Here is a 13983-nt window from a genome sequence, read left to right on the forward strand (position 1 = left end):
TAAATGAGACAAACGGAATATAAAATGCAGTCAATTGAAGGAATATTCAAATAGCTACACGGTATAGAAACAATAGGGAAAAATATTCCTATCTTCTGTACAAAAAACGTTACCGATTGTCACGTGAATAACCTAGTAAATGTAGATAAGGTCATGTTTGTTTTTAGTTGTTTACGTGCAGCCAAACTATACAAGGTACCACCAAGCACGAAAAACAAAACACAACTATTTCAAAACCCAAAAATGTTCATTTTCAAGAGAAATAACAATGTATAAAAAAGAGAAACAAAAAAAAGTCATCGTCTTCAAATTTATGTCACGTCTGCTCAGTTCGATTACAAATTCTATCCAGTTTTAGTGCTGTTCTTGTGAAAGAAATTACCAGTTTGATAATAAGATACAGCCAATAAGATACAGCTGTTTCATTCAATTATCACTAATTAGCAGCATCCTCAGATTTTAGCAAAAGTTAGTGTCATTCCTTATTGTTGGTAGAGTTAATGCAAGTGTGAATTTAGCAACTACTATACACTTATCATCACCGAAATTAAGTTCTGCTCTTCCATTACGATTAAAGTCGGAGTTTGCCACACAGTTTCAAGTCCGAAAATAAACCCCATATCTTACATAACACTAACAGATTTAACAATCGTTCGACCCTTTCAGCTTAATACAATTTAGTCAAAATATACGTAGACCAATATCGAATCAGAAAATCTTGCTTCTCATCAGTTCTTTTTTCTTTTTTTTTTTGTTCAACTTACATGATGAACGTTCAAGATAATTTAAAAATGTGTACATTATGTACGAGGGAAACAACCAAAGTTATGCTTAGTCAACCCCAATACAGAAACATAAGATACCCAGGTGTGCATGAAAAACACAAATCTTATCTTTAAAGCTCCAATAGAATCTAACTAATAGAGAATCTTTTATATTTATTGGACTTAAAAAGCAAAGATGTATTACCTAATGTGTCTAGAGGTAGCATTAACAAATGTCAGAAGAATGCTGTTTTTACGCATAAATAGATGGTTTACTTGGTAAACCTTTTTTCGTTACCGCTAGACTAATAATTAAATATCAGCAGCAAGAATCATTACTAGAGGAGCAAGCTACGCATCTAGCAGTTACATTTATCTATTCAAATTATGGTATCCAGAAGGAACTTAAGAAAGATACAACTAAATATTAATAAACGTACAGAATTATTACAGAGAATTTACTTCAGAGTACAAAAGGAAAACAGATAAGACATCATATTATTTGAATGAAAGAATGCGATAACAAGATATCATTCCTCATTACTTGAACATCGTGGATGATATTTATTTATCTATATACTCCGACTCAAAATGCCGTAGGAACTCGTTTTGCACGACCACGACACATATGCTCACACTACAGAATGTAATAATTTATAAATCAAAGTTCCCTACATATTCTGTCTACTTGTGGTTGGTATTGGTGTGATTGTTGTTAGCAGGTTTCTTTACAAAAGGAAACAAATCGTTTGTGATAAAATAACACAATGTTACATAAATAACAAAACTAGAAATTTTGAGTAAATATACAAATCTTCAATTGAAGCAAAACACTACAATGAATTCAACACTTTAGTCCAAAACTTTGTTCTGTGACAAGCGCACAGATTCCATCTATATGATTAAAGTATTTTCTAATACCTTTGCTTCTTCTCTTTTCTATCTTTCTTCTTTTTTTAGCATTATATGGATCTTATTTGACATCTAGCGAGTTTCTAATTCATTACAATTCCAAATATGGGCGTGATGCTAAAAATAGTTACATCTCATTGTCTATTCTAATTATAGAACAAATAAAAAATAGGAAATTGTACAGCCATCAATGGTAGATCAATTTTGTGAAATACCTTCATATACATAGTAGCTAAGAGGGCATTTCCTTTTTCCGAGTGATCTTAAAATAGACAATCGCGGAAATAAAATGTAGCGTAGGATGAATCAATTGTATATAAGTAGCATAGCGTAGGATGAATCAATTGTATATAAGTAGCACATTCAGCTGTTTAGAAATAAAAAGTTTCATTCCAGATTTCTGCATCAGAGAAGGAGCTTATAGCACAGACAAAATGGTTCGTTTGCTTTCATTTCTATTTTGCGTATATTATTTCTAACTGATTTTATCTTATTTTATTTTTATTTTGCATGCAATTACGGTAAAAGCGCGATTCAATGAGATAATACATAAATAAGTGCAATACTTGCATCCTTGATGGTATTAGAATTAACATAGAAGTACGTAACAATGATCATTTACATTATTTAAATAATCCAGTATTCCAGCATAATATACAGCTTTCTTATATACCTAGAATGAGCCTGATGCCCCATGTTATTAACACTAGTAATAGTAAAAATGAATGAATGTCGTTACATAGACGCTTGATTCCTGCAATTGATCTTCATCCCCATATCAGCTGTTCAAAAATTCAATTCGGTTTGACTTAAGATGTAGTGCGAAACAGAAAGGTTGAAATGCTAAGCAATTTTATTTGCTTCAGTTACGCTTTGGGATTTTATAAATTTATCGGAAAATGACTAAGTATATATTAAAAAGAAATTCATTATCATAGTAATTCGATCTTGAACGTCGGATCACGTGTTGTAGACAGCATCGGAAAATTCAGATCACGACTCGATGTTTCGCGTCTCGCAATGATCACGATTTTCTGATGTAAAACTGTAAAACACAATGTGATCTAGCAATCAACCTTGGATTCAGGTGATTACTTACTTTTATATATATATATATATATATATATATATATATATATATATATATATATATATATATATATATATATATATATATATATATATATATATATATATGTCTGTGTGTGTGTATGTATGTATGCATGCATGTATGTATCTATGTATGTATGTATGTATGTATGTATCTATGTATGTATGTGTGTGGGGGGTTTAAGATTATACTTTCAATAGTATATTTGTAATATATTACTGTGAGATTACCACATCTCTCGTCTGAAAACGTTCGTGTAATGGTTTTCTTGAGTTGGAATCAACGCCTAAAAGTAGCTTATATTCCCAAGGCGGTATTTTCAGGTGTATTTTGGTGAATCCTTTTCATATTTTTAGCGTAGTATTTAACTCTAGCACTAATGTACATTGATTTTCGTTTTATACAGACGATGTCAAGCTCACAATCAGTCATCGCAAGATGTATTTTCCTTTCCTTGATCAGTATACTGTTATTGTTGACATCAGCGTCTGCACAGGTAACCAGTCCTCCATCACAACGGTGCATCTACCAACCCGAAAAAGGAGCATGTGTTCCACGTCGTGTACTTAGACCCGACCTGCCAATGATCAACAAGAGAATCAGAGAGTGTGATGGAACAGTTCTCATTTGTCAGGACCAACGATGTGGTTGCATTAATAACACACTACTGGAGACAATTTACTTGTAACATTTCTCACTATTCATCTGGACAGCTCCGGTGGCCTAGTGGTTAGAGCGTTCATCTTGGAAGCGGGCGGTCGTGGGTTTGAACCCCAACCGAGTGATACCAAAATCTTACAAAATCGGTACTAACAGCTCCATCGCTAGGCGCTCAGCATTAATATGTTAGTGTTACGATTGGTCGGCCTGGTGTCAGGATAATGTGACTGGGTGGGACATCATGCTACATGTCTGCAGTGTGATTACCTAGTATTAGACATTACTATAAACTGCCACACTGCAGACATGGTAACGATATGACTGAAAAATTGTTAAAGCTACGTTAAAAATACAAATCACACATACACACATACACACATCTCTCTCTCTCTCTCTCTCTCTCTCTCACACACACACACACACACACACACACACACACACACACACACACACACACACATTATTCATATATAAATTGATTATTTGTAACCTGCATGGTTGTGACTCAGTTTGTATCACATAATAGATGTTCAAAATATGGTATTAATATTTAACGCTGAGATTGATTTAAGCCAATGATTGTGTAAAGAAATGTTATATTTAGTTACTTTTTGGCTGATACATTTATTTTCTTAGGATTATTGTATTACAGTAGTTGTTTCATTCCTAGTAAAATCTGTCATTGTTTTATTTCGCTGTATTAGGATATAGATACATGTTGCTCAATTTGATGTGTTGTTCTCTCTTTGAAAGATGAAGTATCCTATGATTGGTGTAGAGTTGTTTGTGAAAAGTGTTGTTGTCATATGTATGTCTGTCAGATAAAACAGAGCATGCTCTGCCCAATAACAAATAAAATATTTCTTGAAAATGAGGCAGTTTTTCTCATTAACATAGTCATGGTGCATGACAAAGAATTTAAAAGCATGAATGAGAACTTTCATTTTATGTGCATCGTGTAGCAAAAGCGTTATAGGTGACTAAAGAAATCTAGTACGACCGCTTGATGAACTGAAAACCACGGAATCGGGTTTTAATTATGTGAACATTTACATCTTACCAAGGGATCTGAGTTGTCTGCTGGCCTTTCGAATCCGTCATCAAGCGCATGACAGTTCTAGCAAGGTGATCCTGTTTTCTTTTTAGAAATTATGTACACCAGCTACACCTTGTAGCAGTGCAGCAACTAACACTAAAAGTTATATTTACATACAAACCATGCGTCTAGGGATAAGACAAGCAATTGTTATAAAAACTCAATGAGACTGTTGTACATTCTTCATTGGTTTCACAACAACCTAGTCGTCTTACAGTGCAACAATACTAAAGTAAAACAAACTGGAAATTTCTAACGAACAATTCTAGTTTGAGTCAAAAATTAAATAATTGTTGTCAAAAGAAACAAATCTTTTGTCGTCTCTCTGAATGAATAATTATGATATTACCAGTGATATATATATATATATATATATATATATATATATATATAGAGAGAGAGAGAGAGAGAGAGAGAGAGAGAGAGAGAGAGAGAGAGAGAGAGAGAGACAGCGACAGAGAGAGAGAGAGAGAGAGACAGAATTATAAATATACAATAGAACAAAAAGTGCTATCCCTAGTCTCTGTAGGAAGATGTTTGATAACAGTAGGCAGAATTAATATTTAATACAAATAATGCTATGATACGGGTTAGATAATTTTTAATTCGTTCTCTACAGAGATTCGAACCCAGGTCTTCGTGTAAACGACACCCATCACCTTTCCTGCACACACGAGCCCATATTCCCTTAGTCGTGAAGATTTCTGGAGCGAAGAAAATACCTATGGCGTAAACGATTATCTTTCAAAGCAGGTTTAGCGTACGTGAAAATGCGCATAGTCTGTTCACTATGTTTTTCTTCTTTCACAACCCGCCGTGGAGGAAGGTCAACATTAAGATCACCTTGGGGTCCGAGTACGTTTAGTTATTAAAGTTCTTTTCTAGCCAAATAATGCACCCATTACTGAAGCTCTGCTGTGGGTTTTAATAGCAGGTCAGCAGCAGGGAGGGTGAACAGTCTGTAATTGAAATTTTTTATTTCATACCAAGGAAGGCTTCCACTAACAAATTGTTAAGAAAAAGCTTTATTTTCTGAAATAGAGGCTTCCTTATGGGATCAAATATTTAAGCAGCAGCAAAACAAATCTGAAAATATACCTGAGATGAACCCTTGTTGCTGCTCTACATGGTTAAAATATTTTGTCAAGACCAATTCGATATCGTCTTCGTGGGTCATGCAAATTTATCGTTATAAATCCATGTGGAGTCAACTGAGCACGACTAAATAAGTTTTTAAATTTAATAATATCCATGTCTCCAAAACACCAAGTTTGGTGAATATTCCTCAGCGTGTGCGTGTCAACGTCGTTAAAAACAGCTAGAATGTTGCAATTATCTCTAATTACTTTTGGAATTTGTGTATACCGTTGAGTTACATAAATAACGTCAGTATTTTTATGTCTGCTTCGAGAAAATATCCTTCCAGGATTTGATTCTTTGTCTAACATCACGTCATCGTACACAACTAAATTATTAATACTCCCATCAAAATCATCAACTGATGGTGCATCATTAACATCAGTAACAAATTCAATAATATCACCGTTTTCATTTAACAGTGACGCATTTTCATTAAAATCTGTTAGTACTTGATAACATCGCTGATCATCAATGGATGGTGCAACTAAATATCATTTATCCCACTTTAGCCATCTCATTATCAAATTAAGCAATGACTGTGTTTTTCCACTACCAGATGGACCTATTATTATCATTCTGATAGAATTTGGCAACGCCGCACGATGTTTAACTGGTTCCTGTTTTTTTGTAGCGGAAAAATCAATTACATCCATGATATAATTATACCATGGATTTATATTGTGTGAAATGTCGCTCGCGCACTCAGACAACAGGCCTAACTACGGTTGTTAAGCACAATAATAGATCGGCCGCGACAGGTACATGTGCGAAATGTGGCAAAAAGAAATTTAGATTTATTTCATCTGGTCAACAAGGAAATCCGGCCAAAATAAAATCAATTAAAAAAAAAAGGAAAAAAAGACGGTGATGTTGCAGAGCAATTAGCAAAATTACCTTTTTTTGGGCTAAGTATCCTGGAGAAAAACATCTTCCATGATATAATTATTGCGGCCCTGGAACCCGACTTGATATTAGACTTAACGATCAAGATAAACCAAAATTAAATGAAGACCCCGTAAATGCCATAGACAGAGCATGTTACGTTCATGACATTGCTTATCGAAGCAACAATCTACAACAAAGGCAACTCGCGGATGTAAAATTGATTCATACTGGTGCTGGTAATTAATATTATGGAATCGATTTATTATTCTCCGGCTGGGTTTTGGAAAGGTAAAGCGGCAATTAATAAACTTGCTAAAGCTGCTCGAATAAATATTCCCACTGCTGCATCGTGGTTATCCAAACAAGCCGTATGGCAAATTTATTTACCACCGCCGAAACAAATCCCCTTTGCGCATTTTGACGTTAGTGTCCCTAATGAAGTTCATCAAGCCCATATTATGTTTTTGCCGCACGATATTATTGGTCTAAAAACATACAAGTACATGTTGACGGTAGTTGATATTGCAAGCAGATACAAAGAAGAAGAACCGCTAACAACAAAAACTGCCGTTGACGTCGCGGATGCATTTAATAAAATTTATCAACGAGGACCTTTAAAATGGCCATATTTACTCCAGGTTGATCCTGGTAGAGAATTTTTAGGTGCAGTATCATATTTGATGAAACAAAATAACGTTAAAATACGGTGAGGACACACTGGAATTCATCGCGATCAGGCAATTGTTGAGCGATTTAATAAAACACTCGCTGAGAGATTATTTGGATATCAGTGCGCAAGGGAATTTATTCAGGATTCAAGATCATACGAGTGGGTCGAAAGATTACCAGATGTAATATCAGCAATAAACAGCGAACCAACACGAGCAATAAATATGAGACCGGCCATCGCGATTAAAAAAAAAAATTATACCAATAAAACGGCGTGATTTTTCAACACAGCCGGTGCTAGGCAGTATCATCGTGAGATATTTATATAAACCAGGTGAATTTGAAGTTGGTAGAAAAAGAGCGATGGATCCTATTTGGGGTATGACAGTGCATAAAAGATCCACCATGACAACATCAACCGGTAGACCGGCAATTTATGTACTTGATTCACTTGCTCCTCAACGCGGTTTTACCCGTGAAGAATTACAAATAGTTCCCGCAGATACTCAATTACCACCTAAATCGCTCCGGTAACACGTCTATTACACTCCAAACACGCCAATGTGACATTTTCTCGTGTATGACCGTAATTATTATCTTTCCTGTCAACGGTAAATTGTCTTGCATCATTTTTCGACATTTCCATAACATTATACAAATACAACCCGAGCAATGATTATTTTGCCGTTGTTTCAGCGATATTACAAACTCAACATCTAGGTCAAATTTGCAATTATTATTTTTTTTCAAATTGTTTCTACTGGATAATTTTTTCTTTATTATATCATCGTAGGTTTCGTCGTCAATTATCAGCGAATCTAAAATAATTCGTCTCAATTGAGATATTTTTTTAACTCTAGACACAGCTAAATAAACTAAATTCGACCATTCTATGCGATTATCAACAATCCAAACAACTATATCAGAAATTGTTAATCTTTGCGAAGAATGAATTGTCATTGCATATCCTAGCGTCCATGGAGATTTATCCATATTTAGTGCTTCCTCAACGAAATTAATATCAACGGCAACAATATCATTTAACACAAAGTTCTTTTTTCCTTGTCCCGGTACATCAACATCAATACTTTGTCGTCGCGTATCTGCTGGTCGATAACACAACGGTACCGGTAATAATGGAAATTTCCCTCGTTGTAGTTGAAATAATTCACGTTGAAGCATATCCCTGACTATTTTTCGACTAGCAACTATTAAATCAATTGGTTTCCATTGATTGAAAAAGTTTCTTATAGATGTTTCTGAAATTACTTCTCGCATAATTTTACACTGAATTTTATTTGGTTGTAATCGAATTAATTTTTTAAATTCACTTAATTTTACATCAAGTGATCTGTAATCGGTATCAACTTCCTCATAATAACCAACAAAATTCTTCAGCCAGATATGAGGAGATTCCCCATCAACAGGGTTAGGTTGACCATGATCACCGCACATTATCACGGCGGTATTTTTTAACAATAACCAATCGAGAAACGTTTTAAGCACCTCCAACGAAACAGTACAAATTTCATCCCAAATAATAATTTTATTAATATATTTTTCCCCCATCGGCGAAGATGTCCATGTTCCACCGCTATATTTGATAAAACTGTGATAAGTACACGAATTAACTCCTCGCTGCTTCATTTCTTTCGCTAGTCTGTGTGTTGGCGTTAGCACAACCACGTCAGAGTTTTAAAATAATTCTATAACTCGCGTCGTTTTATCTGAACCTCCCGGCCCGTTTACGTATACTGTTTCATATTGCGATATTGGATTGTGCACGGACGGCGACGAGGAAATTTCTGATATTTCATCGCGATAACAGTTACCGCTAATTTCAACATCAGCTGATTCACAATAATCAAGAATATTTTCGTCCTTAATTCTCCTAGTGCCCTATGAACCATCGCCGGTTAATTTTGATAGCGTTTCTAAGAGTCTTTTTTCAATATAAAATGAATCAGTAGCTACTCTAACTGCGTCACAAGGGAATTTATTTATCATTGATAGTAAATTTATACTTACGTACGCGAGCATTGATGATCTTAAATGAGTATACTGTGGAGACTCCCCTTCGATGTAGCTGACAACGGTACCTAATTTTGTTCCGTCAGCAAGGTAAACATTTTCTCGATTACAAAATATAGCTCTCGCAGCGGTATCAGCAATTATAAAATCTAATTCAGCATCATCCATGATTAATCTAGAATAATGTCGTTGATTATCATATGCGCCGCCTTGAGTAAATTTACCAATTATTTTTCTACCGAGATCTTTTGCTGCTTTTTCATCATGATCCATTGGCAACCAAACTGATGTTTGTTTTTTATACGATATAATTTTTCTACGATATAATTTTTCTACCGTGCAGGTACATATTTTTTTATATTATATTAAAAACAGCAGCAATTGTCGTTGTTGCTGAAATGCAGATCGTGACAGCTAACGGAGCTAACATTGTTAACGCGGATAATATAACACCTGCAGCAACAACAATCGTGGATACCGAGTTGACAAGTACATCAGCGATGACTAGTCGTCGTTGATATTTTTTTATCTTTATCGTGTACACGTCGATGATATCCTTTAATTTAGTTTGCCACTCACGTGCTTGATTGTACCTGTACTTTGATGCACTGTCGCGGGCGGTCATTATATTTTTTTCTATGATTTAAATGATTAAGATTTTGTTTCAGCAATAAATTCTAACGTGTAAATAAGATGCTGTAGATAAATCATCATCGGCTGGTTGTAATGTGAATACTTTTTCAACGTCTTTGTGTAATTCGACAGTTATCGGATAGAAAGACTCACTAGTTACACCTGCTGTGATTATTTTAAATTCTACAGAACTAATCACGGATAATCTGTATACGCCTGCAATTGTTGGGGTATATTTTATGGTATCATCTGTTTTTGTCCATGCTGCGGATCCAGATGATACTACATGAACTATACTGGTAATACCAGAGGTTAATTCGGTTAAACCTTCCGTGGAGATCTTAAGAAAATTAATATCTTCAATAGCTTTTTTAATCGTATTAATACTGGTTCTGATTTCTGTAAGTTTTGTGCCAGCTTGAAGCGGATCTCCAAAGAATTCTTCAGAGACTCTGTTTAATCTTGAAAAATTTCTTCGGACGTTTGTAAACGCGGTTATGTGAACATCATACTCAGTGCGTAATGTAGCTAACTTAACATCTACGTCATCGACATGCTTTCTTGTTGCGGTGCCTTCTGCCGTTGTTGGGTTTCCAAGCGCAGATATCTTATTATTGTTCATGTTAAGTTCTCCTGACATTGTATCGCCGATGATTTTTACGCGACCAGATACTGATTTATTAATTTCTTCGCTGATAGCCGCAAATGACATTTTTGAGTCCTTAATTTTACCATCGCTGGTAAAAACCGGGATATTGTCCTCGAGTGCATCTAAAACCCGTCGAATTATATCATTCCACGAGATATTACTTGTTACTAATTTACCCTGTTTGTCCTAAAATATAACAACCTCATCACGATCAACACCAGCTAGACTAATAATACTAAATAATTCATCTCTTGTTGCGTATTTTGACAGATCAATATCTGTTACTTTCTTCTGTAATCGTGATGAGAGGGATCTTCCGTAAATGTCAACCATAATTTATTAGTGATTTATTCAATTTATCAGACGTGTACTCGTGAACAACTTTATGACGCGGTTTTCTGATTTTGATAGTGTATCAAGAACATTAATTGCTTCACGGCCACATATTGGAGGATCGGTTAGTGTCTGTGTTGGTAACGTTGAATACCAAATTGGAATTTTTAATTGTTTTGCATAATTAAGAAATTCTCGTGATGGTGCCAGTCCGTACGAGTCAAAATAAACAATTTCACGTGGACTTATTGCGTACGAGACCCAGTATGTTCCTGGACCGTCACTATTATCAAGATTTATTATACCTGTTTCTTCACGGTTTGGTTGCTCCGGTAGTTGATTTCTTATAAATACGCCTCTGAAGAATTTTATTTTTAGATTTTTAGCGGCGTTGGTTAAATCAAAATTTGACATCGGCGAGATACTTTGTTTTAAAAACGTTTTGGGTACCACGATGGAGGCGTTCCTGGTAGTCGAAGGCCTTTTCCGTACCATGATGGCGGGGTTCCCGGTAATCTTAGGCCGCGTCCTTTTTTTTACCGTATTTTCCTCCTGTTAATTTTTTCTGCTACCTTGCTACCAGCGTATCCAGCAGCACCTAATGCAGCTGCCTTTCCTATTATTGGTGCAGCAGCGGCTATTTTTGTAATTAATGCTGGTAATAAACCTAAAAGTGTGAAAAAACACCTATTTTAATCATATCCTTGACGGCGCCCAGATAAAGAACAATTTGAACCCCAGTATTTGCTGATTTAGCTTTAGTAAAATTTTTATGTTGAGTTTTAGTTAGCAATAATTTATTTGGACCACCGTCGGAAATTTGATCGTGTTTTAATGTTATTTTTACTCCACAAATTTTTGTTGTATTTGATTGGAGTTTTTTCACCTGACCCGGGGTCAAAGTCAGACTAACATGATCGTATGGCATTTTTATAATAATGCGATTGATTTAAATCAATCTCACATTTTTTCCACTGGAGCATCAATGATTCTCATCCGTCCACCGATACCTTCTAAAATCATAGTTCTGTCGCTGAGTAAAACAGCTATTGCCCTAAAATTAGCAGCACCCAGATTACGTATTCTAGCTTTAAAATGTATGTCAATAACGGATTGTTTCGTTAAATCAGTATGTTCTAATGAAAAATAATAAATCGGATATAATGCTGTAAAATCTAATTGTGATATTTGCAAACCAGTATCAACATTTTGATCTCGTCCCATAAAACTCAACAACCGATGATATGCACGCGCTACTGAATTAGTTTCAAAATTTAACGATATTTCCTCGGATGGTTCTTGATGTCCATTTATCCGCAATGATACCTCACTGGCATCATAATTATCGAATACCATTGGATTAAATCTTTGATCATTTGATCGATCAGCACTTTGAAGAGCAATACATATATGTCTAGGTGCAGAAACACCTTGTTGTGATGATATATGCCAAGTAAAAATATTATCTATGGTGGAATTAATACTGTCGGTGACCGTTGTTAACACGACATTGTTGATTTACAACCTTGATCCATGAAGGAAAGTAATTTTTGTTCTTCAATAAGTGACGGGGTCATTATTGGCATACACAGTGTAAGTTTAGATAATATTACTTTACCATTATCAATACCAGGAATATCTTTTTTTCCAGATAGCATCATTGCTATTATCTTTTCGATAAAGAACAACTGTGTGTTTGGCTCCGAAAATTACTTTCCTGATATCTCTGCAAAATCCAAATATGAAATAACGGAATTGCACATGAAAACTGTCTACGTTCACCCTTTAACATATGTTTACGTGTAGCAAATCCCAGGTTAAAATCAGGATTAGAACTTTGCAGTACTGAAAATGCAGCACCTGGCTGAGCTATCGTTCCAGGTACCGCAGCAACCGCGGCATTTTGAGCTAATTGTACTCTAAGAAACGGTTCGTGATCGGCATTATTAAAAGTATCCTTGGTAAACATCATGCTTGGACCAGCTGATCTAGTAAAATCATCTGAGTACCTTGCTAGGCCTAAAATCGTTGTAGCAATATCAACATTGTCATGAATTGACTCAGTATCTTTTTCATCAACCATGTATATGGCGCTCTTAAATAACGCCATAATGCCGTTATTGACAAAACCAATTTTAACATTGTTTCCATATTCTGTATTAGCGGGGTCGTCCGTTATAAGCTCGCCTACAACCTCGATAAACGCCCCACAAGGTAGAAAATATCTACTTGTATCATGTACTAGTAATTCAACTCGCCCTTTTTTATTTGGATCTATTGCATCATATGAATACTATTGATAATCACGCAGCGAATCATCTTTATTTATTGGTTCATCCATGTCAAAAGCAGCGTTGGATACTCGCGGTAAACATTTTATTATAAAGGTTATCTTCTAAAACGATGACCACTTCCCGATATTAGACTCGTATTTATTTGTTCGGTTCCTTGATTTATCAACGATGCTAGTTTTTGATTTGATGCATCATTTTTTACCTTACTGACATCGTTAGGCATCACTGCGGTGCTTGATAATTTGACCGGAACAACAACCGTATTTTTTTTTTTCTGTCTGCGTATTAAATTTGCTATTCTATCTTTGATGGTATTAAACGCTTTACCAGCAATATTACCAACAGCAGCAGTGGCTTTATCACGAACAAAATCCATCGCTTTCATTGATAATTGTTTTACAATGGGTCCCGCTTTAGGAGCTATCCTAGTGATAAAACCCTTAACAACATTGCCAAATCCATCTCCGTAAGTGATTCTGTACATAGGTAACCGCGCGTTTACTACTCGAACAGGCACAGGTTTACGATAGATTTTGTGCATGATCATTTTATACAATTATTTATTTGTTCAACAACTAGTCACTGTAATCATCAACGAGTTCATCAATGAGATTTCGATAAATGCTAATATCCATGATACCACCCTGAAATAATCTTGGGCAGATATCAGTTGCTTCATTAATTATTTCTGGTGAATTATTTCCAGCTCGCTTTCCTCCAGTAAGAACCTCTAATCATGATACATCATTAACAACATTATCGGGGCAAATAGAATTATTTCCAAAACCACTACCGGTAGCACCAGA

The 13983-nt window shown here is 35.2% G+C and overlaps 1 long non-coding RNA gene across 1 annotated transcript; it reads left to right on the forward strand.

Moving 5' to 3' along the window:
- Window positions 1–2009: 2009 nt before the first annotated feature.
- LOC149795500 (uncharacterized) lies at window positions 2010–4318 on the forward strand. Its single transcript, XR_016422118.1, has 2 exons — window positions 2010–2113; window positions 3194–4318. It is a non-coding gene; the product is annotated as an uncharacterized LOC149795500 (long non-coding RNA).
- Window positions 4319–13983: the final 9665 nt, after the last annotated feature.

This window comes from Sinohyriopsis cumingii, chromosome 7 (assembly GCF_028554795.1).
Source record: "Sinohyriopsis cumingii isolate HCF-2022 chromosome 7, ASM2855479v2, whole genome shotgun sequence".
In the NCBI taxonomy this organism is placed as follows: Eukaryota; Metazoa; Mollusca; class Bivalvia; order Unionida; family Unionidae; genus Sinohyriopsis; species Sinohyriopsis cumingii.